This window comes from Accipiter gentilis, chromosome 19 (assembly GCF_929443795.1).
Source record: "Accipiter gentilis chromosome 19, bAccGen1.1, whole genome shotgun sequence".
NCBI classification, from domain to species: domain Eukaryota; kingdom Metazoa; phylum Chordata; class Aves; order Accipitriformes; family Accipitridae; genus Astur; species Astur gentilis.
Window position 1 is genome coordinate 6,673,088 of NC_064898.1, and position 27,347 is coordinate 6,700,434.

Below are 27,347 nucleotides of genomic sequence, written 5' to 3' on the forward strand. Positions count from 1 at the left end.
ACCGACTTCTGCGTGCAAGCTGCCGTCTCCTTGCCTCGCTAAGCTGGTCGGCTCCCCGATGTGCGGCTTCTCCCAGGCGGGCTGGCCGCGCCACTGCCTTCTCCTCCTGCTGCCGGAGCCCAGCACCAATCCTGCACCCGGACACGCACCGTTCCCTCTGCAACTCCAAGGGGGCGTACGTGGGGGAAGAAACCTCATGAGGATGAGGGGAGAAGGAGTTCAAAGGCTTGTCAAGGAGAGGCCGTGGTGGGGAATTAATAGTAGATTTTGCAATGGGGAAAAAGAATTTCTGAATGTGGGGAAAAAAAATGCTCGTCTAGTTAAACCCTTCGCAGTTTGGAGCTCTTCTGCGTGCTTGGTGGCTAAATTCCCACTCCTGCAATTTGTACACAGGTAGCGGTCCCATGCAGTGTCTTTTGAGTTTAGGATTGGGAATGACTGCTTTCTCCCACTACTGAATATGGGCCTGTGAAGAGACTGAGTGTTACAAGCTGAATCTTCCCTCCTTTTTTTTTTTTTTTTTTTTTTTTTTTTTTTAAATTAATGCTGTTGCTGCTGTCTTCCAGCTGCTGTTGAGGAACAGTCTGGAATCTCTTGTGACACTCTCCAGTTGTCCCTCGTGACGTCTGGCCTGAAGTGGATGGGATGATTTGCCACGATCCTGCCTGGCTGTTTGCGCTTTGCAAGCCATGCAGAGGAATAGGTAGCCCAGGTGGGCAGAGGGGGCTAAGCCCCTTCCTGAGGGCAGCTCCCACCCCATACGAGCCCCCCTGTCAAGAGCACCTCATGGGTGGGAGAGGCTCTGCTGGGGGGTCGGCAAGGGTGGCCAAGTGATGGGTCGCAACGTGATGACCGCTCTGCCCAGTTGCCATGCAGGGCTGTGGTTTCTCCCCGTCTTACCGGAGGGAAGCCGTCCTGCCATGGCACAGGCTGCCTTCTGCATTGCCAAGGATGCAATGCAGGAGTAGGAGGTGGGAGGATGGGAAGGAGAGGCTGTTGGATGGGGAAAATACAACTATTTACATCTCCTCTGCTAGCAAGTCTGCCCAAGTGCTATGTCTGTCCAAGAAGAGTCTGCTTGTATCAGTGGGTTATGCTTAAAATCAATTGTAATGCAGATGCAACAGAATACAGTTCTCTGGTGGTACGCCAGGTACTACCCCTCCTTGGCTTGCAGGAGTACGGTTTTTACTTATCGTCCATGCTGGGCCAATTCTTCTCTCACCTTAGCTCATTCTTGTCCAATTATTCTTCCAGGCCACCTTCCTTTTTTTTTTTTTTTTTTTTTTTTTCTTGCTACCATCTCTGCAGGCTTCTGAGAAGTGCTGCACTTGTCTGGGTTTTTTCTTCTGCTCATCAGGTCCTGGGTCATTTGATTTCGGAGCAGTGAAGAGATGCAGTGAGCCTGCTGTGGGCAGACTGCAGGGCTCAGGGGCTGTGGACTTGCCTGAAAAACAGAAAAACACTGGAGAAGTAAGAGTAGCCTGGCCATTATCTGTTGATTTCCATTATAAAGGAGCACCATAGACCGTGGCAGTATTTCAGTGATGTAACCCAGTCCTGTACACACAGGCAGAATTTGGCCCTCTGTGTCCTGGCACAGGAGGTGGAGGGAAGCCGTGGAAGTAGGTCCATCAGGGTGAGTGCATTAACTCGGTGTTTTGGGATCTTATTCTCAGAGTTAAAATGCATGAACAGAGATTTTACACTGAAATCTATGATTTCCTCTGAATTCTCTTCTTTTGTGCCTTCTGCATGTGAGCTTTTGTTAGTCAATTGCTACACAGCATTTTATAGCGTGTCTTTTGTGTAGTGGTCCTTTCAGCTGTCATGCTCTGATCGCATTCAGCCTAGATGTATAGAGCATTTATTGTTTGTTTTGGGAGTTTTTTAATGAACGTTTCATTTAATATTCAGCCGTACTTGCAATTTGTCAGCAAGATCAACATCCTGTTGAATTTCACTCCGAGCAACCTCAGTGCATCAGTTATGGGTCCACGTCTCATTTCATCAATAGTTGCAAATAGGCCACAAGACTCTCTGTGTCAGTCGTGTATAAGAGTGAAGACAACAGAGGTCTAAATACGAACTATAATGGAAATTACCCACTTTTTCCTTTCCTTCTCAGGCTCCGATCCATTTTTCCCCCCCATATCTCATCTCTAGTAAATGTCTTGAGCTCCATCTAAGGGTGTCCTGCCAAGGGGAAAAGAGAATTATGTTTGCTTTCTTCCCTTGTTTATGCTGCATGGAGCAGGCCTAAGAGGTTTTCCCCTCTTTATCCAATAATATTATCTTGTTTTCTTTTTATAATAACTCCAGGGCTTGTCCTAATAGGCTCACTGGATAACTGGAGTAATACAGATATATACAAAAACTGCTTTGCTGAGAGGAGTAACAATTTTTCATTAAGGCTATTAATGTCCGTAGGGATTTTTATTCTGTTTCACTGAAATGCCTAAAAATATGTAGCAGAAAATATACTCTTGTTAAATGATTGGATAATTCTGCCATCTTACCTAAGAATTGGGCAACCACTATCATCTGAGACATCCCACAAATTCTTCAGCAAAAAGAAGGAAAGCCAAAGTTGACATTTTACATATATTTTTCTTTTAGAGCTATAGGAAGGAGTCCCAATACTCTTATGCCTTTTTTTTTAAATATAGAAATAAAAGCACAAGCAAGAGCACAAGCCAATTTTTTTTGTTTTCCTTGGTAGGTCACTGCTAACAGAGCATTTTTTGAAATCCCAGCAACTGCTACTAATCCTGACCTGATTTGGAGTCTTTTCAAAGCACACAAATAAAACCAGGTTGACAAAGCTCAGCTCAGAGACTGGTTTGCCTTCTTTTATCTCAACTGGGACTGCCACAGGGGCAGGAGAAGTACCACCAGACTGATCAGCTGGCAGCATTGCTTTCAAGAATTCGTTATTACTCTGGAGCAGCAGCATCAAATCCTGTAAACTTCCTGGGATTGCTGGTGTGTTGGCCATGGCAGCAGCAAATGCTGTACATGAACACTGACCTCCAGAAGCACTTTTTCTCCTTCTCTTTCCCTCTTAGCATTTTCTTAAGTTTCCTCTTTCCAATACCCATGTGCGCCTTTAGTGCCTGCAGCACTGACCTTCCCTAGTATTTGTTTTCTCTTCTGCACGTTCCTGCCTGTTATTTCAAGGGGAATTGAAGCTCTTTTAAAAGCCCTGGGAAAGGGCTTTCCTTTTGCTACAGAGGCTGCAAATTTGCTGTATTTCTCCCACATTACAGTAGGGCTTCAGACCCACTTGTTGTCAGTCATGCTGGCAGGATCGATAACTCCAGAAAAGGAGGTCAGAATGAGCAAATAAATTGGTATTGAATACAGTAATAAACAACCTGGCTATAAGCTCCCCTCACATGCATATTCTATTTTCTGCAGTTTGTCATTTAAACATGAGGCAAGCTGTATTCTGATAGAAAGTCAGGAACGATGGGAAAGGAGGAAGAAGGATGATCAAGGCACTGTTATGACAGTAATTAATTTAACAGGGTGTGCTTGTGTGGATGTGTTTCAGGATTTCATTGCATCAGAAAAACCCATCTCAGGTAGTTTTGGGACACTGATGAAGCTTTATTACTCTTCCCAACCCTTGTCTCTAAACCTAGAGTTTGCTTGTTGTTTTTTTTTTGTATCATGAATCTCACTGAAATATCAGTATCCTATGACCTACTCTCTCTACCGCTCCTCCTGTAATTCATTCCTGGGTCCTTCCTCAGAAGTGAGTGCTGCCAGTGTTGTTACTGCCTCCCCTCTGCAAATCATCCCTTTCACAAAGGGTCTCCACTTGAACTAGAGAAAAGGAATTTCCTCCCTAAAAGACCAGAATTTTATCCTCATCACAGAGCTTTTACCACTGTGTAATACCCAGCAATCATCTAATATCTGTCTTCTTTGTCCATAAAATGAAAGCATTAATATCCCCATCTGTCAAAGATTGCATGTAAACATTCATTCCTCCCAGGATGTGATAGAGATCCACATTCCCTTTCATATAAGCACTGCTACCTCTTCTGTCCTAATGCCTGATCCATGGCAGTGGCCTCGAAGAGCTTTTCAGAAGACATTCACACTCTACTGATTTATTCTCACATAAAGGTAAATACATACATAAGCATATACTTGAACAGCTGTTTCCACAAGTCATCGTGTACTCTGTATCCAAATAATATTTTAGTGCCATAAAAGGGAAGCTGATTTTAAGGACTCACAATAATTTCGAACCCTGGGGCTGTTTTCCAGCAAACAGATGACATGCTTACAGCCCTATGCTGTTTTCCCCATACATTTCAGATTCTCTCAGCTCAAAACCTTGCTTGGTGCATTTTCCATGATGGTTGTCGTTGGTCCATTAATTCTAGGAGCTCCAGGGTAAATTCTATCTGCATCTTCCTGCAGCTACACGGCATTTGATTTGTCCTCATCTACATAATCCATCTGTCCCCCGATCTGAGAGCTGTGTGCAGCCCTAGGTGCCAGGGAGCATGGGCTCAGTGCACCGCTCTGAAAGGCATGGACAACAACGTTCCATAATTTCTGGCTTTTTTTCTTAGCATCTGATTAAATTAATGTGATTCTTGCATGAGTCATGTAATGGCTGTCTGTTTAATGTACGGCTTCTCAGCCGTGGCACCTGTTTCTGAGAGGTGATGGATATCAGTAAATGGAGATAGAGGTGCTTGGTTCGTCTCAGGATCTCATCTGAAGTAGTGTGACAGTTCCTCAGCGTGGCCAAAAACCACACGCAGTGTTTCTTTGCCTTGGAGCGTGGGGTGGGGTCCAGCCCATGGGTGCCAGTCTACCTGGTTTCTCCATTCTGAGGGCTTCAGCAGCAGCTAAACCAGAGGGAACCATCAGCTCAGACAGGGAGACCTCCGAGGCAGACAGTCCTGCGTGCGAGGATGCTGCGGGCAGGAGCCCGAGCACACTGGGACTGACACAACCTTCCCGGATCCAGCCCGCAGCGACCTGGTCACCAGAGCACTGGCAGTCTCCAGCAGATCTGCTTTGGTTCACCCCCACTCAGATTTCCCTGTCAGAACTCATCTCAAGTACTGGAAAAAATGATCTTTGTGGCGTGGCTGGCTTTATGTACAGTTTATTATGTTTTTCTCCCCAACGATCTTGATTTGTTCAGAATCTGCAAAGATCTGTGGTGTCTGATCCAGATGGGCTAGCGGAGCTGACATCCCCCATCACCATCACAACAACATCTGGCTCTGGCCTACTTGTGGCAGGCATTTAATCAGATACTTACAGTGTATGTGTCTGTGGATGTGTTTGCACAGTGGAAACTCTCCCCATGTTCCTTAGAGCCTGGTACTGCTGGATTTATTTTTTTTAAATCCCAAATTTTTGCTGCTTTTTTTTAAAATTTTGCAATATTTTCATTCAGGTAGGCATGGCTGTAGGAGGACAGAAGGCTGAGGACAAGTAGCAAAACACTAGAGCATCCAGCATGTTGGATCTTAGGGAAAGATGCACAAAGATGCCCAGTAAAATCATGCATGTTGGATAAGCTTAAATCTTCCCCTGCTAATATGCAACACACAGGGGTACTCTGTAAAAAGCAACCTGGACAGAGAGAAAGAGGTTGTGTTCACTTATAAGTGGACTGAAATTATTTTTGCTTCCCATTTTCAGTTTATGGCAGTTGTTGCTGCTTTAAAACTCTTCCAGCAAGGACAAAACACGTTGGGGGATTTTTTTCAAAAAATTGTTTGTTTCCAATGCACTGTGCTTGAGCCAGCAGGCATAACCCAGAGTTTTGCAGTCTTGTGTTTTGAGGGGATGGGGAGGACTCTGAGGCCAAGCTCCGTACCAAACGCGTGCAAACATCTCACCTCCTTGCCCCCAGGCTTTACCTCTCCTCAAGCAAGCGTGATGCTGCCTCACTAAAAGGGCTTCGAAGTCTTTGCTTGGGAGCCACTCTGGAGTTGTTCTGTGTTATTGAAATGACAGGTTTGTGTTGAAAATTTCCTTGCAACTCGCTCTTCTGCCACAGCAGGCATTACTGGTTGGTTCCCAGGTTTGCATATCATCGAGGTCTTTGCTAACCTTGTCTCTTCACTGACTGCTTCAGCACTGCAGGGAAAGGGATGTGAGAGGAGACCAAAAGAACTAGGACAGAAAACAAATGCCGGGAAATAATAGCTTGTAAGTGAAGAAGGCCTCCAAGGAATCACAGGGACATGGCTGTAGATCTGCTTGAACTAAGTAACAGCAGCAAAACACACCTGGCAATTAAGGAAAATGAAAAACAGGTGAAATTTCACCTTGGGGGCTATTCTCCTGATGGCCACCCCTCCTGGGAGCAATCAGCCCTTGAAGCCACCTGCACTGGAGAATCCCCAGCTCACAGTTTCCTAGCTACGAGCGCCAGCAAGGGGTTTGGTTTATAATCAAGCCTATAGTTTGCAAGACTTTTTTTATCCATCAGTCTTTGACTTTTTTTCTTGGTGGCAGGGAAACACTGCTCTGGCCCCTCCAGAACCTCCCTCCTGATGCTTGAGCCATGCACGTGAGGGCCACATGGGGTCCGTGCCCTTAGGATGGCACTAGGGAATCAAGTTGTTAGTGGGCTGCTTACCTCATGGGCTTCATGAGCAACACAGCTGCTGGGCTACCTCTTTCCCTCCCCATGTCCCCAGGGACCAGCTTGGAGCACACCGGCATATCGGCTAACTGGGCTGATTTGGGGTAATTGGCCTGTCTGGTCTGGGTGCACACCTGACAGCGGGAGAGTTTGAGGAAGAAAGAGCCAGTTTCCCGGGTCACAAAATCACTGCAAGAGAGAAGACTGGCCTATTTCCAGAGGTGAAGAGGAAAAGTGATTTTGAAAGGACAGGCTGGAGTCAAAAGGAGAAGCGTATGCAGTCCAGTGCCCTCTTTGCTGGATTGTGTAGGTTCAGGGTACTTCTGCACAGCCCCCTGACAGACCCCAGTTCACATCGCACAGATATAATTTTAATCCCAGATGCATCCCTAGAGTAAGCCCACTGGTTCCCTCCAAGATGAAACCCACAGCCCAGCGCTAGCATTCTTCTTGCTCGACTCGTCCACTTCCCCCAGCAGAAGACCTGTCCCTGGGCAGAATCGCCCCACAGTGGCAAACCTAGCATAGGAGAGTACTCGTGCATCGGCGTCCTCTTTTTCTTCCTCTACATCCCGTCTCGGAGGACGGGACGCCCCTAATTCTCCCTTTCCCACTTTTCCCATGGCTCTAGGACACGAGTCACCTCTACTCTTCTTTTCCAGCCTTTCCTTGAAGGAGTGCCAGGGAGTCCTGCAAGGCACAGTGTTGGCAAGAAGAGGTGAGTGGGACCTGGCTGCATCCCCTCCCCATTCCCACTGCGGTGTGGGGAAGCTGGGCACATTTTGGGACTAGAAGGGGAGGGAGTGGTTCCCGAGGCAGAGCAGGGCCAGAGCCCGGGCAGGGAAGGGGACAGAAGGGAGCACAAGGCTGCTGCAGTACCTCTCACCTAGTAATACTGCTGGTTTTAGGCATTTTATGTGTTTTGGATTGTATAAGTTACCAAGTGTTGATACATTCCCCATCGCTAAGGATAAAAGTGTTGCTGCAGCTTGAGATCACTGTGTTTGTAGGTTTGTTACCGTGTGGGTCTTTTTGCATTTTTAGGATGGCTGTGCTAATGTCTTCAGGTCAACCTGCCCAAATTCAAGTTCCACTGCTGAACCACATGCTTGTTGGACCTCAGCCAACGCCACGCGACATGGCCAGTGCCTGTCTTTGTGCTTTGATTTTAGGAACTCTCATTACCAGAGGGAAAACAGATGCTTCCCATCTAGACTAATCAGGGAAGAAGTTTCACCCAGGGGATGCATCTGTTTAAAGATAGTTTAAATGTAATCAAATTGGTCAAGTTTGAGGACTAGCAGAGCTCTGCCATGAGGGACAAAACAAAGGGACTGAATACAAATATTAAAATCTGTGCTTACGCAGGATTCTGGGGACTGTGCTGTGCACTTTACTATGAACTGAAATACCCTGAGGATAAAACAGCAGCTGGGATTAAAACAAAGCTGGCATCAGTCCAAAGTACCAGTAAATCACGTGGGATTATTACTTCGCTAGAGATTTTACTGGTGTGGAAAGAAAAGAAAGTAGAAACTGATTTCTGCTAAACAAAGGAGTTCAGAGGAATCTCTGGCAAAACTAAGCCCTCGTCCTGCAAAATCTCTATGCAGTTCTTAACCCTAAAATTAACGATGTATGAAACTCTAAACCCACTGTTTCCAAGCAGGATTGGGGTCTGACAAGGGATTATTTCCTCCATGCAGTTCATAACATGACATACAAAGGCTGGGAAATAATCAAATGTGCATAGATTTTTTTATCTACAAAATTTCCTTTTCTGTTTATACAGACATTGAATGTGAACACAAAGGAGAGCAAGCATTTGGTATGTTAGAGGAGAAGGGCAGAAGAGGTGAGGAGGAAGGAACACATGGTAAAAAAATAGGATATAAAAAGAGAGCCACTTCTGCTACACTGGAGCAGAAGTGTCAGAAAACTCCTTAAAATAACCTGGCTGATGGGTATGATGAATGATATGAACTAGTGCTTGCTGTAAGCAGGTGTCCAGGTGAAGCATCCCTCTTTAACGATGTTCTCTGGAGGCTTCGAGCTGGACCACTTGCTGGAAACCAGCCACAGCTCATAGGTGGTACCTTATGACAACAGATGTTTACCAGCATCCTCTGAGAAACTCATTTGTGCAAGCCAAACTCCCAGTAAACATGTCACAATCCCCAACAGCATCAAATCAGTGGGAAGACTGGATTTTGTCATGGAGAACAGGACTGAAGAGCAATTAGAAGGGGACCGGTACTGTCTCTCTCCACATCGGTGCGAAGGCTGGCTGGAACCTGCTGGATGTCTAACGTGCTGCCTTGTCTCATTGCTGAGGCTGGGATGACTTTGTTGAGAACTGGATGTAACTCTTTTAAAAGCAAAAATGGAACCATGCCCACTTATTTCCATCCACCTTTGCAAAGGCAAACATTATGTTTTAGAGGTTATTAGGGAATCGGCAGCTCTCTAGGTTTTTGGTGACAGCTATGGTTGTAAGTGCCTTGGGCTTTGCTTTACTGAGAAGCACAGGTTTATCCCATGCTGCTCTTTCTTCCAAGGCTCCAGCACAAATGAATTCAAAGGCTACTGTTGCAAATGCAGCAGTGCAGGCTGCATTGAACCTTGCATTAATTGAGCTTGCTGCAAGGCAGGCGTATACAAAATGGCTGCAAGTCAAGCATCATTTGAGGAGGGGAATGTGAGTATTCTGGTGTGAGAGTAATCTGGCCACAGCCTCTGGCCCAGATTTTTGCTGAATTCATTGCCTGACATCTTAGAGCCAAAGCATCAGGAGTCCAAATGTCTGAGAAGGACATGGGAAACGGATACTGTGAAAGCCTCGACCTACATCACTGCAGTATCTAATTGTGAAGGATACGTCAATGTAATGTCATTCATATGAAGTTCACACCAACTATACCGATCTTAAGATTTCGTAACATTCTTTATCATGGTATCTGAGCCCTACACAGCCAATACTACTGGGAAACTCTAGTAAATACATGTAGTTAATCCGTGGACTTTTCCCCTCCCTGTAGTAGGAGGGCTTCAGGATTTCTGCTTTTTTTCTTCTCCTCTGTTAAATCCTTCTCTGTTTGGTGAGCTGGTTTTACCGTGTAGTTATGCTCCCAATGGAGACAAAGCTTTTGGGTGTGCTTGATGATCAGCAACTAGAACTCACAGTTTCTTTTAGAAATGTGTTCAACAGCCCAACCCTTTGACCAAGGAGGTAACTTTAGATCCTAATGATTAATAACAATAATAAAAAATGAGGACATTAGACTCTCTCTTTCTCTGTAGCTTCATGGAGTGCATCTAACCAACAAGATTCAGAAGGAAATTCAGGTCCTGCCTTTCCCATCTTGGAGTCTCTGGAGTGTGTAAGTGTACTTTGTGCAGCCACGGTTCACTTTGCTAAATATTCAGTGCAAGTCAAAGCCACGTATCTGTAATCCTACTCTGTTTTATCACCGATGTAATGACATTTACTGGAAAGCACATTAGGAAAAAATAGTCTGGGCTAACTTCGCTCTTTCAAAAACCTGCAATTTAAGCTGGATGTCAGAAGATGGCAGCAGTAAAGCACAATTAGGCCCTTTTTGTCCACAGGCTTTTGTTTCAAACCATGTTTTTGTTCCAAAAAGAGGCAGATTTTTTAAAAGGTGTCATTTTCAACAGTGACATCAAGTATGACAGGCGTCCTTCCAGTAAATGTGAATGCATGACTGCCTTTCATCCTGATGGAAAGCAGTATCAAGACCAGAATATACCTTATTTTATGCAAGCACACTTTTAGAAAAATCAGGTTGCTCTATTATCTTCAGAAAACCAGTCTTCCCTCTTACCTATAAGAAAAGATAACATAATTCTGTAAATGCCCATCCAATGCGGTGAGCATTTACTGAATTTCAAGGATCATTTCTTTTAAATAAAAAAAATCTATTCATATTGCAAGCATTTCCCCCAGTGAAGACTACATTTTAAAGCTCAGGAAAAGCAGAGAGTCTGCAGTGGGAGTATTCATCAGTTGATGAGCAGAGAGAGTCTGCAGTGGGAATATTCATCAGCTAATGAGTGTTCAATGGTTTCACTCTACCTCTAAGGTCTTTGTCTGTGAGTCTGTCAGCTTCACCCATAGCTTAGCAGGGTGTCAGCTCTGAAAGGACACAGTGATGCCAAGAGACAATGTGTGTTTGATTGAGGCTGTTGTTGCAGAAAAAAAAGCCAAGAAACGAGGCATTGTCACTCAGTCTGTGTCCCCTTCTGCAATAATAACTTAATATGGTTCCTAGACCATATTCTCAAGGTTTGCTATCTGACATGACTGTCAATATGCTTGCTGAGCTTTGACATGACAAGTCCTGCCCTTCTTCAAGTTCTGACCTAACCAGTTGCCTTACTTTGCTGTATCCTCGCAAATGTCATTGCATTTCACTCTCACTTCAGAGAGATTTGAAGCAATTCTATCCACTCTTTTCCATCGCTTTAAGGGGACATTCCTGGAAACACTCCTGCGTGATGCAAACGAGATGCTGCTTTTGACAGCATGTGATATTGTCTGTGGTATAAAACCAGTGTAATATGTCTATAGATGATAGTGTTTATCCCCTCAGCTATGTACTTCACACTCTTCACTTCAATGGGGATGACTGGCCCCAGGATGTCTTTCTGTAACTATTACTGAAGAACCAAGTGCCTTTTTCTAGCTAGAGCTCCTCAAGCGTTCTGGTTGTGCAGAACGCCGTTGGCAGCGTGTCCTTACCTTGGGAATGATGAACTCTGGAGAGTTTCTTCTCCCTGGTCCAAGCTATATGCTTTTGTCTGACACACAGGACGCATATGTCTCCAGTTAACAGGTTCATGAGTCCAAGTAATTTCTGTTTTTCACTGGATATAAAAAAATTTTATGTAATACAAAACATGCCAATGATGCCTTTGTTTTATAACATTCATTTCTTCCAACTTTCGCCTGTGGCATGGAAATAGCTTGGGATAGTCATGTAATGGTTTCCACAAGTAGTTATTTATCTTGTACAACAGACTTCTGCTCCTCAGCTGCTATCAATGAGTGTTTCTTAATTTCTTCAATGAGCCTGGGCAGATTGACACCAGTTGAAGATCAAATCCCATGTGATTAACTATGACAATAACCACAGCTAATATGGTCTTATCTTGTATACCTCTAGTAATCCGTGTGAGACCTAAGTAATCTAGTCAAAATAATAATTTGTGAGGTGGCTGTCAGTTGTCAGAAAGGGGGAAGAACATCTGTGATTCTTCTGCCTGTCCCAGTCTCAGGGCTCCTAATGATCTGAGCTGTACCTTCCCATTGCACACAACTGCTTCAGGGGACACTTATAAGTCACTGCCGTGGAGTTATTCACCCTGTATAACACAAACATGTAACTTGATTCATCACCGAGACACTCCAGAGTTATGACAATTTGATTCAATTAACTTCACAAAGATCTGCCTATTACTTGCTTTGGTGAAGATGCGATGGATCATGACACAAGCTATAAAAAATACCAGCGCAGTTGGAGTAGTCTATTGACCAAGCTCTTCAAAAGCTGGTACCATCATAAGTCCTGAGGACCAACTGGATTTCCAGCTGATTTTTAGAGGTACCCTGAAGTTGTATTTAAGAAAAAAAAGGTTTGTAATAAAAAAGACGAGTCAGGTCAAGATATGGAGACTTTCACCCTGTATTTTTGACAGGGTGTATTTTACAGACCTAAGTGTTGTAATCTTGTAATACAAATTTTCATAGAACAAAAACATCTAAAGGTAATGAACGTATATATCCCCTTAGAGCTGGGGAGAGGGAAGTTTATGAAATCAAAGTAGACAGCAGTACAAATAGCATTCAGTTGCACATCTTCCTTAGATACGTTGGCTCTACACATGGCTACAGGTAGGACTGAATGATCTTCCCTGTTTTGCTGTATTTAAAAACAAGCTTCAAATCACATTTTCTCAGCAGAGAGAGCTTTTATGTAATACATGATTGTTATCAGTAATAACAAATGAACTACTGCCTTCTTTATTCCACTCAGCCAGTGGGGTCAGACAATAAAGTAATCTGTCTCCCTTTTAATTTAATTTTGCCATGGGAATCATTGGCAGTACTTGGCAAAATCCCAGCACAGAAGGAATATATATTGTTGAAAAAAATGAAACAAAATCCCCATATGCTGATGCTATCTTGATAATGCCTAAAAATTGGTCTACGTGCCAACTTTCAGTTCCTGATCAAATCAGAATATGTGAACATTACCTGGAAAAATGTCTGTAAAAACTTTGATATAAACATTTTGAGTTTTGCCTGGGAAAACTACTCAGTCACTCATGACACTATGGAAATATATTAATGGACTTTTCCTACACATCCAATCAGAAAGTGATTTTCTTCACTATAGGTGGTTGTTCTTCCGCTGAGGTTCAAAATAGAAAATGATTTAGCACCTCCTTCTGAGGTATGGCAGATGTTCCCATATATTAAATGGATCTCAGTGCCCTCCAGAGAGAGTACTTTATTCAGTACAATCTGGGGTGTATTACAACAGCTTAAACCACTCTTATTTTACATTGATGTCCCTATGGAACAATCAAAAGTTCAAGTTTGTGGACAAAATGGCTTCTCGATGTGTATGTGCTCAGCCTGTAAGGCCTTGATCCCTCCAGGTCCCTTTGGGTGCTGAGCCCCTCTATCTGCAAGTGCCGCACTCGAGTCAGCGTGTCCCTGGTCTGACCGCGTGGGACAGGGATACACGCAGGAGGCTGCTATTTTGGTTTCCCCAATTCCTTCTGTTTCCACAGAACACGCCGCTGCCCGTTCCGGCAGTGATGGGAACACCCGCAAACCTTTGTGCGATGCCAGGTCCAGCGAGGCAGGGGCTGTCTTTGAGGCACGGTGGGATCAGCGCTCTCAGAGCCGCAAAAACCCCAAACGAGGAAAACCCTCGGAGGGCCAGTTAGGAAGTCTGGCAATAAAAGTTGACCTTTGGGCATTTGTTTCAGGCTGAGCTACTGGCTATGGAAAAGAAAGGGATTTGAGATTCTTGTCAACTCTCAGACTATTATCGCGGACTGTCAGTAGTGCCACTGGTTCTTCATTTCTACAAACTTTGAGAAAAACGTCATTGACACTGAGAGATACTATGGCAGAAACTTTATTTATTGGCATTGCACACACAGGAAGAACTTCGCCACCCGCAGTCAAAGCTGGAGAGCAGCCAAAGACATATAATCAAGGCCTTAAGAAAGTATCTGTGGCGGGCACTAGATTATAGGGTACAGTGCACTGATTACAAGCCAAGATACCCCCAGATCAGAAATCAGAATTAGTACTTTTTAAGCTCTAAGGGTAGTTTAAAATATTCATCTGAGCCCATTACTACATTCAGTATTTGGAAATAAACCCCATTTCTCCACATAAGGCTAAAACTTCAAAGCGGTAAGAATTTGCACATGTAATCCTTACCTTGTTGCTCAGTAGGACATTAACTACATGTTTATGTTACTGTTAATGGTTAGACTTCTCCATAACATAGAGGAGAATATTATAATTGGTGGTAACGCGGACTCCACCTGCAAGGCCTGGAATATTGCGTTTTCCATGTTTGCCTTGATTGGTTGGTTGGAGTTGTGAAAATAGGATGTGACATCTGCCTGGGCTTGTGTGTGCAAAATAGCAGCTGTGTGAGATGTGATAGGCAATAATTGGCTGCCTGCAGAGCAAGAAAACACGCACGTAAATGACGTCTCTCTCTCTTCTAAAACATTAGGCAAGGAAGCCTTTCAAGAAGGGGCAGGCAGCCTCTCAGGAAAGAACTGTCAAGCCTGCTTACATCATTGTGTCTCATTAAATTGGGAAATGCAACTCTTCTAATCATTAGTTCAGACAGCGCATCATCCCACCTTCCATCAAGATAATATTATTGTAATGTATTATTTGTGTCAGTGTTTGCCATAGCAGAGTTCTTGGAGACTCCCGTAATGCAGCCTTTTTTAATTTAACAGAAAGGCAAAGATACTATTTAAAATTAGGGATTCTTAGGAAAGAAATAGAAAACAACATGAAAAAGCATCATTACATTGCCAAATGAATCCATAATCCACCTACACCTTCAACACTGTAGGCTCTTCAAACTCCTCTGTCACAAGGATATGGAAGAGTCAAAGAAGGGAAGCAGGAGAGATCAAGGAATGGCACCTCTATTAGGAATGAGTATATCATCTAAGTGTCTTTGAAGTAGAAGAGAGATAACCTGGGGAGAGGAGGCAGTATCATATTGGTCTACAAAGTCTGAGTGACAAGAAGAGATTAAGCACACAGTGTTACTCACCATTTCTCATAATTCAGAAATCATAGCTATAAAATGAGCTTGTTATGTTTAACACTGTTCAATTCCAAACAGTCAAAAGGATGTACTTTTCATATAGGACACGGCCAAATGCTGGAACTGACGCCATAGAGTACTTTGGATACTGAATGATGAGTTCACTCCATGAGTTTGTAGAAGATAAAACCACTGACAACAGAAATAACTACTGTTGCAACTTCTTGATGAGGAGTTTCTCTGGACTGCTGAAACTTAGAAGGTACAATGCATGTCCTATTCTTACACTCTTCCTTAAACACTGACTTCTGTGAGCTAGCTGGATCTTTAATGTGAGCCAATAGACTTCTTTATATGTTTCAATGGTGTAAATAAATTTTTACTGTTGCTATTATTAGCAACAATAATGGAATTGATAAAACAGTACCTTACATCAATAAAATTATTTCTTTTTAAAAACCTGGTGGTTTCACTAATGTAAAAAATCTCAGAGGCCTCTTTGCCTTGAACTGAAAAGTAATACGGAGCTAGGAAGAACTGGCGTTACAGTCAAGGCCTTGGATCAGTAGCAAAGTCTGACAAGAAGTCAGTTTTTGTGTGACCCGGTTGCAACTCAGATATGGAGGTGACCTGGCTGCCAATTTATTTGTGACACTCCTGCGATAGTTCCTGCTTAAATTGAAATGGCTTAAAATGAAATTATTTTTATCCAGCTTTTCAGATTATTCCTGAAAATTTTTTATATTTTTAATTTTTAAGCTGTAATGTTTTTCTTTTTTTGATCTGTAGCCCTCACCTGGTTTCAATTTTCTTATTAAAAAAAGAAAAACCAACCCAGACTTTAGAAGCATCTAAAAGATATTTAAGAAAACACCTCATCATATTTGCAACACCTTTGAGCTGTGATGCCAGGACAAGACGTGACAAGGACTGTGACTCCTTAGGTTGCTCCCATCTAGTGCCTTCATCCACTAATGGATCTCATTACGTGGATACTTTGGGGCAGGGAAAGCGTATAAGCGATACTGCAGTAGAGTCCCAAGAAAAAATAACATCTGAAAGTTCTCTTGAGCTCACAAAAGCTCCGCTCCTCCTCAGTCATGTGTGGTATCCTCTGAGATTTGAAGTCATAAAAGAAAAAAGAAAATAAAAGTGATGTAGTCAGAAGTGCGACCTTCACAGCTGCAAATCCACTGGGAGTCAGAAGAAATTGTCTCCTGATATAAGAAATACTGCACAGATATACACAGGGACCACAGCAGCCGTTGGCTGGCCAAATCCAAATTCTGGCAACTAAATGCCACAGATGTCTGCTAGGTAACTGATAAGCAGAAGCATCACATTTGCAGTCCGTTTTGGGACTCTTCAGGCCTGCATGGGGAATATATGTGTGTGGTAATACAGTTACTGAAAAACAGAAAAAACATGCTTGTGAAGGATAGAGAATAGGTATAAAATGGGATGGGATTTCTATTTTTCTTCATGAATTTTATTCAAGAGCTTTGAGTTAACCAAGAGGCATAGTTTCTACAAATAATATCTACTTGTCATGTCTGCTCTACTAGTAATATGCTACACAAAAGGGAAGATAAGGATGGAGAGCAATACAGAGAATGAAGGTTTTTGGTGTTTGTCCCCATAAAGGCCAGCCATAGCGCTGGCTGGTGGTTGGCATCAGCCACCATCCCACTGCGCGCACTGGGAAAGGTCAATGAGCTGCCTGGTACTGTGTGGGGTCTGAGGAACCAAGCTGGGCATCTGGCTTCCACACCTCCCTTCCTAATGTGTGGCTGTCATCCCCGGGGGAGAAGAAGGAGGTGTGAAAGGAGGGTACCAGGGTGGCTGGGAGCAATATGCACAATGTCTGTGTCTTTAACATCCCCCAAGACAACAGGAGAAGCAGACTCCATCCCTCCACTGCTGGCTCTCTATTCTGGCTTCCCTTTCTCCGATGGGATAACATCAGAGACAAGAGCAAGGTCAGGTCTGAGCTTGGGTTTCTTCATTTTCTCCTCTTCACTTGTGTGACGGCGGTGCTGGAGGGGAGGTAGGGACCACTTTCTGGTGAGGGAAGGGATGAGGCTTCTCACGGGAACTGGCGTGGGGCTGGGCTGCGTGGGGGTGATAGGTGACTCTATCTCAGGAGGTGAGAAGCAATGGGATCTTCTACTTTTGGAAAATGGAGAGATGTGAGAAGAGAAAGGAAATATCAGGCAGTTATTTTCCGCTAGTACTTGGGGCAGAGAAAAAAATCACTTTTGGTTGTGCAGCTGAGGAACCGTGGACTGGCTCTCAGCTCTGCGGGAAATACAGGGAGAGTCTTTCATGCTCCTTACACAGTAATCTGAACGGCAAACATAGACTAAACTCTGTATCTAAAACTAATGACCCAATTCTGTGTGACGTTGAATATCACAAACTTCCATGGGGTTGTGGGTCTTGCAGTATTGAGGCAAGATAGTGAAGACCGCTAGAGCAAAGCAAGGTGAGACCTGGGAAAGTGCACTGAACGGGACCCAGATGCATCCCATGTGGCCACTGAATGTGGGTGGGAAAATCCCTTCCCCTTCCAATACTTCTTTTTGCTCACTCTTGTAATGGGCATAAAAGTACTCACCTCCATCAGCAAGCTCTTTGAGAATTATGACCACCAGGTAAAAGCAAGGCATTTCACTAAGTTTTCTGGAGTTATTTGTGCTAAATGTATTTTATATCATTCCAAAACCAGAGTCAACTATAAAGTTAATATATTAAGAATGCAGTCTGGGAGCTGTGACTGCCAAAGTCACTGTGTGGCACCGGGCATGGTCTCTTGCATGGCCTTCCTATTAGAAAACTGTGGTGATAATATCTCAGCGGGCAACTGCAGGGTTTGATGTTAATGATTATATGCTGGTTTGAAAGTTCAGACTTGATAGAGAAGTACTGATATGGGGGTCTGAGTCCACATGAAATGAAATCAGGCTCTCAGTCTCACTGCCAGAGGGGAGCAATAAAAACTTACCTAGGAGCCACGGGCAGTTTCTGAAGGAAAGGTGTAGGCGGTCACGAAAGCTGCCCTATTCCTTCAGCCCCCTCAGGTCAGGGGCAGGCTGGTGGTGCTACCTGGGAATATTTGTGTTAAAAGTGCCTGCTTTACTCACATTCAGCAAACACAGGTTTTTTCCACTCCCTTCCTTCCAGCACAAAGTTCATTTGGAAAACAAAAAATAGTCAAAGGAAAGTCCCTTCCCTGCAAGTGAATGCCCTTGCTAAACCTGTACCCCCAACATAAAGGTCATATGTCTTAGCTCTCACAAGCAATGTAGGTCGGTGTAATGCAGGGATCACACCAAATAGCCCTTACCTGTCCTCCCAGATGGGCACGTTATTTTTGCCCAACTGAAAATGCTAGACTAAAATTTGGCAAGAAGATAAAACAATCATACATAGGTTGGTAATGATGATATCACCGGGTGTCCTGTAGCTTTGACTTATTAACAGCACAGCAAAATTCATTAGCATGTCAAAGCATCACAGCCCAGAATGCATACAGACCGGCATAACGAATTAAAGCATGAAAGACAGCTTATGTGGAGAGTCACCAACAATGAAAAAAAGAGAATGTTGTGCTTGGGGCGATTCTCATTCAACAGAGTCTTGTCAGAATGGTTAGAGACTACAGAATAAATGTGTCTAACTACATTTTGTTTGGCCACACTAGAAAGCAAAGGTTATGAGGGTATCCTCCAGTTTTTTCTATTCGGCAGATGCAGATATATATAGGACCCTTTTCTCTGCCTCATCAGCAACTTAGTTTCTGCTGTATAGTACATGATGCCATACCATACAGTAAAAGGTGTAGCAAACGATCCATTTTTCTGACCCTCTAGATTGATGTGTTTATACTCTCAAGCAGTGTAAATCACTGCAGCCTCCCTGAAGTCATCAGAGTAGTGTTGATTTAGAGAGTTAGGTCTCCAGACCAAAACCATATGTGGTCACGCTGCAATTTGCCAAGTTCTTGCAAGCTGGCGCAATAACTGTGCAGGAGATTCTGAGAATGTTCTTCTCCTGTAGATACTGGTGGTGATAATTAACCAGTCCCTCTGAGTCACTGGTCTGTCAAGGGTCATTTCAGTGTGAAGGTGTGCTCAGGTGCTATATATGATGTTTTCCAGGCAAGACATAAAACGTGATTTTGCATTTACAGTAACTGTTCCGTGAGGAAATGTAATGCTAATGAAATCTGGTGTCCTACTTACATCCCAAACTGGAAAATTGCCACTCTGCCTGTTTGAAGGTTTATTTGCTTCCAGTGCACAATTCTGTTTGAGCCCTACGCAGTCACATGTTTTTGCTGGGTGTAGTTAGACAGCTGCTTTCTTTTTCCCCTAATTTGAAGGCAACTCTGTCTCCCATCAGGGATTGAAAATAGGGTACATTCTGCTTTAAAACTTGATAAGCACCTCTGAATTCAGGTTGCATGGCTTTGGCAGCACTACCATTTTTATCTGTGCAAGGTAACATGAAGTGAGAGATTATTTTACTGACATTAATGTTCAGTGGAACTGGAGCAGGCCAGTATGAAAAATGGATGGATGTTAGTTAACTAGCAGGTGTTAGGTATGAGTAATGAAAGAAATGTGGGAGGCAAACTTTGCCCATTCACTTTGTGTAGTACCTGTATCTCTGCAAAGAATGGCCTCTTTGTGTGGGCATAAGCCTTGCATTCATTTCCTGCTCTGATCTTATCTAGAGAATTTGAGTGACCCTGATATGCCATTAAATATGGGTCCCTATACACTGAACTCCTCCTTCCATTTTTATTTGTGTCTTGGCATTACTGGTCATCCCATTTTTCTCCTCCACAGATAGATCAACACCCTGTAATATCCTTGGGCTAATTTTGTGTGTAAGTCATAACACAAAGCAAATGTGATCTGGTAATAACAATCCCAGCTTTTGAAATGGAACATACTGTAATGTGATCACACATATAGTCAGACATACACTGCTCTGAGCCTGCAGTACCTTCAGAGGTTCGGTATTTTAAAGATACAAAGACTGTCTGTCTATAGCCTACTTATAGTCTATAGTCTAAATACCATCTATCTATAGGCTACCATGCAATACTTCTAATTTATGTCTGCAATATAGATTTCCCAACGAAGCAGGGCCATGATTCTCAACTATTTGGGTAGATATGCCAAGAAAGAAACAGTCCAGACCTTTTCAGTGTATGCTGTTAGAGACAGCGTATTTTAAGACCAGAAACGATCATTCAAGATTATCTTCTGCATTACACAAACCATAGCACTTTCTCAGGATTTAACTTATACAAATGTGAATTCATTCTTTTTGTTAAAAAATGCATCTTATTTCTAGTCTGGCTTTTTTGAGCCAGCTATTCAGTCTTCCTTTTTTTAGTGTTGTATTGTAAAGCTCTCCACTACTGGAAAACCCTGCTGCATAAACTTGTAGGACTGTGAGCAAGTCATCTTGTTAGTAAACCAAGCAGAAAGAGTTCTGATTATGAAATATGGGGTTTTTTTTCAGGTGACTAATCATTCATGTACCTCGTTTGGAATCCCCTCCAGGTTTGGAACATTGTTTTTGAGGTGGGACTTCAGAATAGAGCTAGGAATTCAGGCGCTTATTTCATCAGTGCCCTACATGTTTCACTACTCATTCATGGTATTTTATTGCTTTTGTGTCTAGCCACATTTACATTAGCAACAGCATCACATTGGGACCTACCGTGAGACAGTAAGTCACCATTATTCAGAGAATCACAGAAAAGCTGTGGTTGGAAGGCACCTCTGGACACTGTCTAGTCCAACCCCCCTGATTAAAGCAGGGTCAGCTCCTGCAGGTTGTTCAGGGCCATGTCCAGGGCTTTGAATATCTCCAAGGATGGAGACTCCTCAGCTTCTCTGGGCAGCCAGTTCCAGTGTTTAACCACCCTCCAGTAAAAAAAGGGGTTTCACATTTTTAAATCAAATTTCCTGTATTTTCATTCTCTCATCCCTTACATGAACTTTTTGTTCTTATATGAATGGTTTTCCCTTTGACTTAGCTCAAATGCATTTCAATGATCTTCCAAATATCATTAGAAACAGAGATAAACTTCTGTGTTCCTGTCCTCAAGCAGCCCATGTTAAAATTGAATACATGGCAGTAATCTGATGTACTGCAGATAAATAAAGAGGTTTAGATTAAACAGAGGGATCTGATAGTCATCATCTTGAAGTTCAGCAATATGCAACATTTGAACTAGTAAAATTATTTAGAACTTTGTGTTCTCCTTTTTTTTTGTTCTATTTGTTTTTCTAGTTTATTCTCAGATGTCATGATACCTTATGTTTAGCTGTTGACATTACTGTCTGCTTTGTCTAATTTAGATCAGTGCACTCATACGACACCATTCTCTCCATTTTCATAACATATGTGGGAATATATGAATAAAAACACAGGATAAGATGTTCCATTTACTTATAATTTTTATATTCAATAATGTTCCTTTTATCCCTTTGTTAATTGTTATAATTAATTCCTTTATTAGTCTCTTACATAGATTTAAAGTGGTGTTTGCATTCCTACAGGCAAGACTCAAAATGACTTGTCAGACTGTATCTATATTTCAGACCATGTTTTTACAGGTAAAATGGGCCATTACTCTGAAACACAGAAATAAAATATATACCCACACTGAATGTTCTCATAAAGAATCACGAGAATGTCTCCCAAAAAAGTGTCTTTTTTTAATATGCAGATTTAAAGTGCTGCTAGTAATGTCAGAAAGAGAACACTTCAAAGTACCTCATGGTTTCCACTGACAGAAATGAAAAGCCCCTGGCTTCATTGACACAAAAGACAAACTTCAAAGTGGATAGTCATCTTCAGACGCTCAGAACAAGCCAGATGCTCCCAATGTACCTGGTCTGTGAATGAAGAGAATAGGTGTCTTTCCTTGGCTCCCAGCTTCTCTCTTTTATAAGTACTAAATTCTCTTAGAAGCAAAGTACTAAAAGAAAAAGTACTACACAGACACCAAAATAACATAAACTTCATTTTTTATTCAACCACTTCCAAAGCATTTTTAATAATATTTTTTAATATTTTTTTTTCACTTATCAGGTGCAAAGTATCAACTTGCTTACATGGGCTGTAGCAACTTTCTCTGTTAGTTAACATAATGAACCTATTCATCAATACTATTGATCACAGACTTACATTTTTCAAGCAAAAGAGCTGAGAGACAGATGCTGTTAGCTTTTTCTTAAGAGTCACATACTTTGATACTTTTACATGGATGATGGCTGACACACACTGCTGCAGTCCCACACATCCATATATTAGCTGAGCTACACTCCACTCCTTAGCAGAGTCTTCTCTCTTCCAATTAAAGACATCTTTGGCTGCGATCAGCAGTAAGCAGTAGATGCCCCCATTGCTCTGGATTTACAGAAAGGTAGTGAGAGCCGGAATAGACACGATGCAAGAAATGTACCCTCCGCAATTCTGTAAAAACACAGTTCTATTGATAAAGAGTAACATCCCAAGAAAGATGATTCATTTTGAGGCATGAGCTTCCACCAGATCCCAGAAGCTGTCTGTAGTAGCAAATTTAACAGCACCCGGGAACTGGCTTGAGCACTACCCTGTGATCATCCGTACCATTTAGTTGTCAGTTGTTGGCCTTCTTTCCTTATTTTGCTAGCAAACATCTTCTCTGTGGGGTGATATTTCAGCTGACCCTGGCATGGCTGTCATTCCCTCAGGGAAGTTGGTAAATCTGCGAGTGGAGTACGCTTCTGCCTAGTACATGTGCCAATGGTTTGTAATGAATTTACGATTATGGGAGGAAAGAAGATGGGATGCTTGATGTGGCCTTGACTTTTTTGTCTCTAATCTGCACTCACTGCTGGAGCAGGAGAAGGAGAAAGGGAGAGAAGCAGCTTCCTCCTGAATCGCAGCAAGATAAAATTGCTTTCTATAAACCTGACGGGAGAGGGGAGAGCTATCTGAGCTGAGGGATAATGTTGGCAAAAGAGCAAGAGAGTATTAACTGCAGGAAATAAGATGATCTTTAACTGCCAGAGCAGTCTGACTCTACAGGAGCCTTCTTCTAAGAGTCATGTGGGCAAAAAACCCAATCAGGTTCTAAGACTGAACTTCATATACTTAGGAAAAAGTCTCATGGTGTCATGGTTTTCTGTGACAATTGAGAGCTGGGCACAGTGTCCCAGGAGCTCCCTTTTAAGCTTGTGTTCTGCAGACACAGAATGAGTCTATATTGTCATTGCATGATCCCTGTGTGTTTCTCAACCAGGACTTCTGATATCCATGACCCTCACCTTCATGTTCTCGCAAGGCTGCAGGAGGTAGTTGCTGTGTGCTGTTCTGTTCAGGAACAGCTTGCAGAGACACACTGCTTTCAGTGTAAAAAGTTACTTGTTAAGATCACAGCAAGCAATGCTATTTATAACTTAAACTTGTGAAACTTGTTCAGAGAGCTTTGATGCTAAGTTTTTTCAGGAGCAAGGCTCCCAGATGACAGCTCCCAGATGACAACTCCCAGATATTGCTTGTTTGCTGAGGTGGTAAAGTGAGGACATTTCATGGGAAATGTAAGACCACTTTGGAAAGTGGCAGTTTTAACATGATATAGGTCCAAGGACTTGCAAAGTGCAGCCCCACCTTCAGAGAATTCATATGTTTCTGGCCCAGAGAGAATATAAGGAGTGTCTGGTGCACAGAGGCAGGTTTGGAAGAGGCAGTCGGTAACCGAAAACTGAGTAAGTGCTTGTCAAAGCGACCCAAGCTCCTGGCTTTGTGTAGGTGTGGAGATGCCATTGGGAGGTTAGCAAAGGCTTTTGTGCCCCCCTCAAGAATCAAATAAAAATCTTACAGTTCTGGTGCTTTGAAGATGCTTGGCTTGCCTTATGACATTGAGTGCATTCTATGGAAAGGCTTTCCTACAGGTGCACACATGCAGAAAGAGGGAAGAACTACAAGAGTATATACATTGACCAAAGCTTCTAGGGCTCACCAAAAGTGAATTTACTGAGCATGGCACAAACCAATCAGAAGGATTCTTTCTCCACCCACATATTTTTCACAGTTCAGGAGCAGATGGGTTTATGTATGTAGCAGTCTATGTTCTGTTTGCACTGTATGATAGGGCAGCCGATGGAGCTGCATCGGACCACTTTTGGACCCTGCAGCTCTTCAAGAACTGCCTGGGCCCTTTCCTAAGGCTGCAGTCCTTCAGGAACGGACTGCTCCAGTGTGGGTCCCCTGTAGGGCCGCAAGTCCTGCCAGGAGCCCACTCCAGCGTAGGCTCTCCATGGACTGCAAGGGAATCTGCTCCAGTGCCTGGAGCACCTCCTCCTTCTTCACTGATCTGAGTGTCTACAGGGTTGTTTCTCTCACTCCTCTCTCTCATAGCTCCTGCGCAGCATTTTTTACTCCTTCTTAAATATATTATCAGAGTATTGCTGATGGGCTCAGCATTGGCCAGCAGTGGGTCCATCTTGGAGACTGCTGCAACTGGCTCTGTCTGACATAGGGGCAGCTTCTGGTATTTTCTCACAGAAGCCACCTTTGTGCCTCCCTGGCTGCTAAAACCTTGCCATGTAAACCCAATACATGCCGCCTAGGGATGTATTTCAAATGTACAAATTCTGAACATGAAAAAGAATTCTCAAAGAAGTGTGACTTTTTACATCACTTACAGAAGGTTTCTGGACACTAGAGCTGTCCAGGGCTGCTGAGGTGTGCAGGATCTGGAGGTCCTTTGAGTCTGGCAGGGAGGCAGTGCCATACAAAAGCATGACTCCCCAGCCTGAAGAGGGTTTGAAAGGCAGTGTTTGCTGCCCCACGTCCTGAGATCTCAGCAGGTTGCGATGCAGAGTTGTGCTGGGCACCTCTCACATGCTGGACTCGCTGTTCTTCCTCAGCAGCAGCAGCATCTGTGTGCCTAGGACCGAAGCTTCCTGAAGGCAGACCTGCAGAGCCTTTTTGTAACGTTTGTGGAAGAGAATTCAGCTCTCTGTGGCTTGATTTCCTCGTCTATGTATTTATGACTGCAAGAGGAAATTTGTGAATGCTTAAAGGACTGAGTTCCTGGAATGAAAGCTGCTATACAGGCTAAGGCTTAAGTTTAAATTCCGCAGGGCAGGCATTACTGCTTATTTGTAAAATGGCACTCCTGTGAGCACTCTCCAGTAAAAGTAGCAATGACAATGGAAAATATACTTTAGGGTCCATCAGTCTTATCATTTGGTTCACCTCGTGGCAGCAGATTTCCAATGTGAGCTGTGAACCTGCAAGCTGCTTTGCACAGATCTCTATATCCATAAAGAGTAGTTTGCAAGCCACGTATACTTAGAAATGAGGGAACAGGTTTGTCAAAAGTTGGAATAAATGGGTTATTTTTCATAGGTTTCATCATGCACTTAAATAGCAAGTGGTACAGAAAGCACACTGCTAGCTGGAGAAATTGCATGGAGCATTTTTTTCCCCGTATGAAAGGGAACATACAAAACAAATGTGACATTTTTTGCCATATAAATCTTTCAGAAAAAGGTATTCCACTGAAAACTGTAATTTTGTGAATGGAGCACAGCTAGAATGAAACCTCCTTGAAACTAGGCCCTTGGCAGGCTGGAAAAGAAGTTTTCCTTTTCTCTGTATTTGCTCAGGATAGATTTACTCCTCAAAAGACTGCCGGCACCATTTCCAATTCAAAAGTAATCTCCAATTTCCCATCCCTAAGGGATTAAGAGAGATGAAGCCTGGCTCCACCTTTTGATGCATTATGTATCAGCTCTGGAAGTAAGGAGAGGGCGAAAGATCAGGCTTTCAACCTGCCTCTGAATAGTCCTTGGCGTGTCCCCTTGACTACGGGCATGTGGCAGCTGCCCGTTGTGGAACACCCTTCCCGTGTGTCCGTCCTGACCGAAGGCTGGTGCTCGGGGGTCCGGGGCTGCCGGAGCTTGGAGGGGCACAGCGGTGGGGACAGTGCCCTCCGCGTTCGTCCCCTCACCGCGCAGACGACGGGACCGGGATCCAGCTGTCCGCACGGACAACACCTCCAAAGAGTTCGCTTCGGTCACAAAAGGGTGTCTTTTATTGGGTTTGTTTTCTGGGTTTGGGTGTGGGGGGGGTTAACTCTTTGTGGGATGGCTTAGCTGCACCAGGGACCAGCCTTGCAGCCCGCATCGGGAATGCTGGGAAAGGTAAGATGTTTTCTTTTCTGAAGCTGAATTTTTTAAAACCTATGCAAAGAAAAATAGAAGAATACCAAACAAGAGGAGGGGGGAGAAACAGAGAACTTTGTGCATGCAGTGGCAGAAGTTGTGGGGCACAGGTGGGGAGGCAGCCCATGGCACAGAGGTGGGATGGCTGGCAGGCAGGCGATGGGGAGCCGCCACACAAAGCCTCTGGAGCCCGGCCACGGAGCGGGTGGCCATGGAAACCCCTCGGAAACCCTTCGGCACAGCTGCCAAAACCCTTCGGCATCACTGGGGCCCGCCAGCGGGTTGCTGGGGTTACTGGGGGGGGCGGCAGCGGGCGGGAGACCCCGAGTCCCAGGCCGGCGAGGGCTGACCTCTGCCTCTGCCCGGCTTGGTCCTGCTGAGGAAAAGCCCCAAAGCAGCCACGGGATTTTCTCAGTTAACAGAGTTTTCCTTGACCCTGGGTTTAAAAAAGCCCAACTCCTTTCCAGGGTGCTAATTAGGAAATGCTAAAGCGGGGAGGAGGGGAAAGGGCTTTTCCTGGCCGGGTGTTACTCTGGTGCAGGCTGGATGTCCCACGGTAGATGTTAATAGCTAACAGGCAGGTCTCCAAAGGACCCAGGGAAATGTTGAAACTGGGAGAATTTCTCTCCATGAAACTGGGAGATTTCTTCTGCTTAAAGAGCCTTTGTTAAACTGCCTTGGAATAACTCAAGCTTGACAAAGTGGAACTAATTGGCCTTCATCTTCCCAATCTTATGCAAAACAACTTTGAAATCAGAAGGATATTTGAGGCAATGATATCCAGTATAAGAAGTAAAGCATAACTTGGGATTTTAAGGAGTTAAGTGTAACATATAAGTGATAACTCTGCACTCTGGGAGATTTCAAAACATCTGCTAGCAAAGGAAAGGATGGAGGTCACCTCTCAGGGGTGGAGGTCACCTCTCTGTCAAGGTTGGAAGTCACCTTTCTTCTCAGGTGGTCAGCGCAACCCTTAAAATAAGAGACTGACTTTTGGATACACACTCTTCCAAACTCTTCAGCATATCCCACCTTACTTTCATTTTGAATGACATATTAAGGACTGAATATAAACCCAGATCTCTCCCTATTCAAACACTACTGTCAATACCAGCCCTGATCTCT

General features: G+C 43.7%; 1 protein-coding gene across 1 annotated transcript in view; it reads left to right on the forward strand.

The window, feature by feature from the left end:
* The first annotated feature begins 1,491 nt into the window (after positions 1-1,491).
* SPATA13 (spermatogenesis associated 13) overlaps positions 1,492-27,347 on the forward strand; it is a 225,915-nt gene continuing 200,059 nt past the window's right edge. Inside the window, exon 1 of the mRNA XM_049823010.1 lies at positions 1,492-1,639. The gene's annotated coding sequence lies outside the window, so the exon portion shown is untranslated. The remainder of the gene's footprint in view (positions 1,640-27,347) is intronic.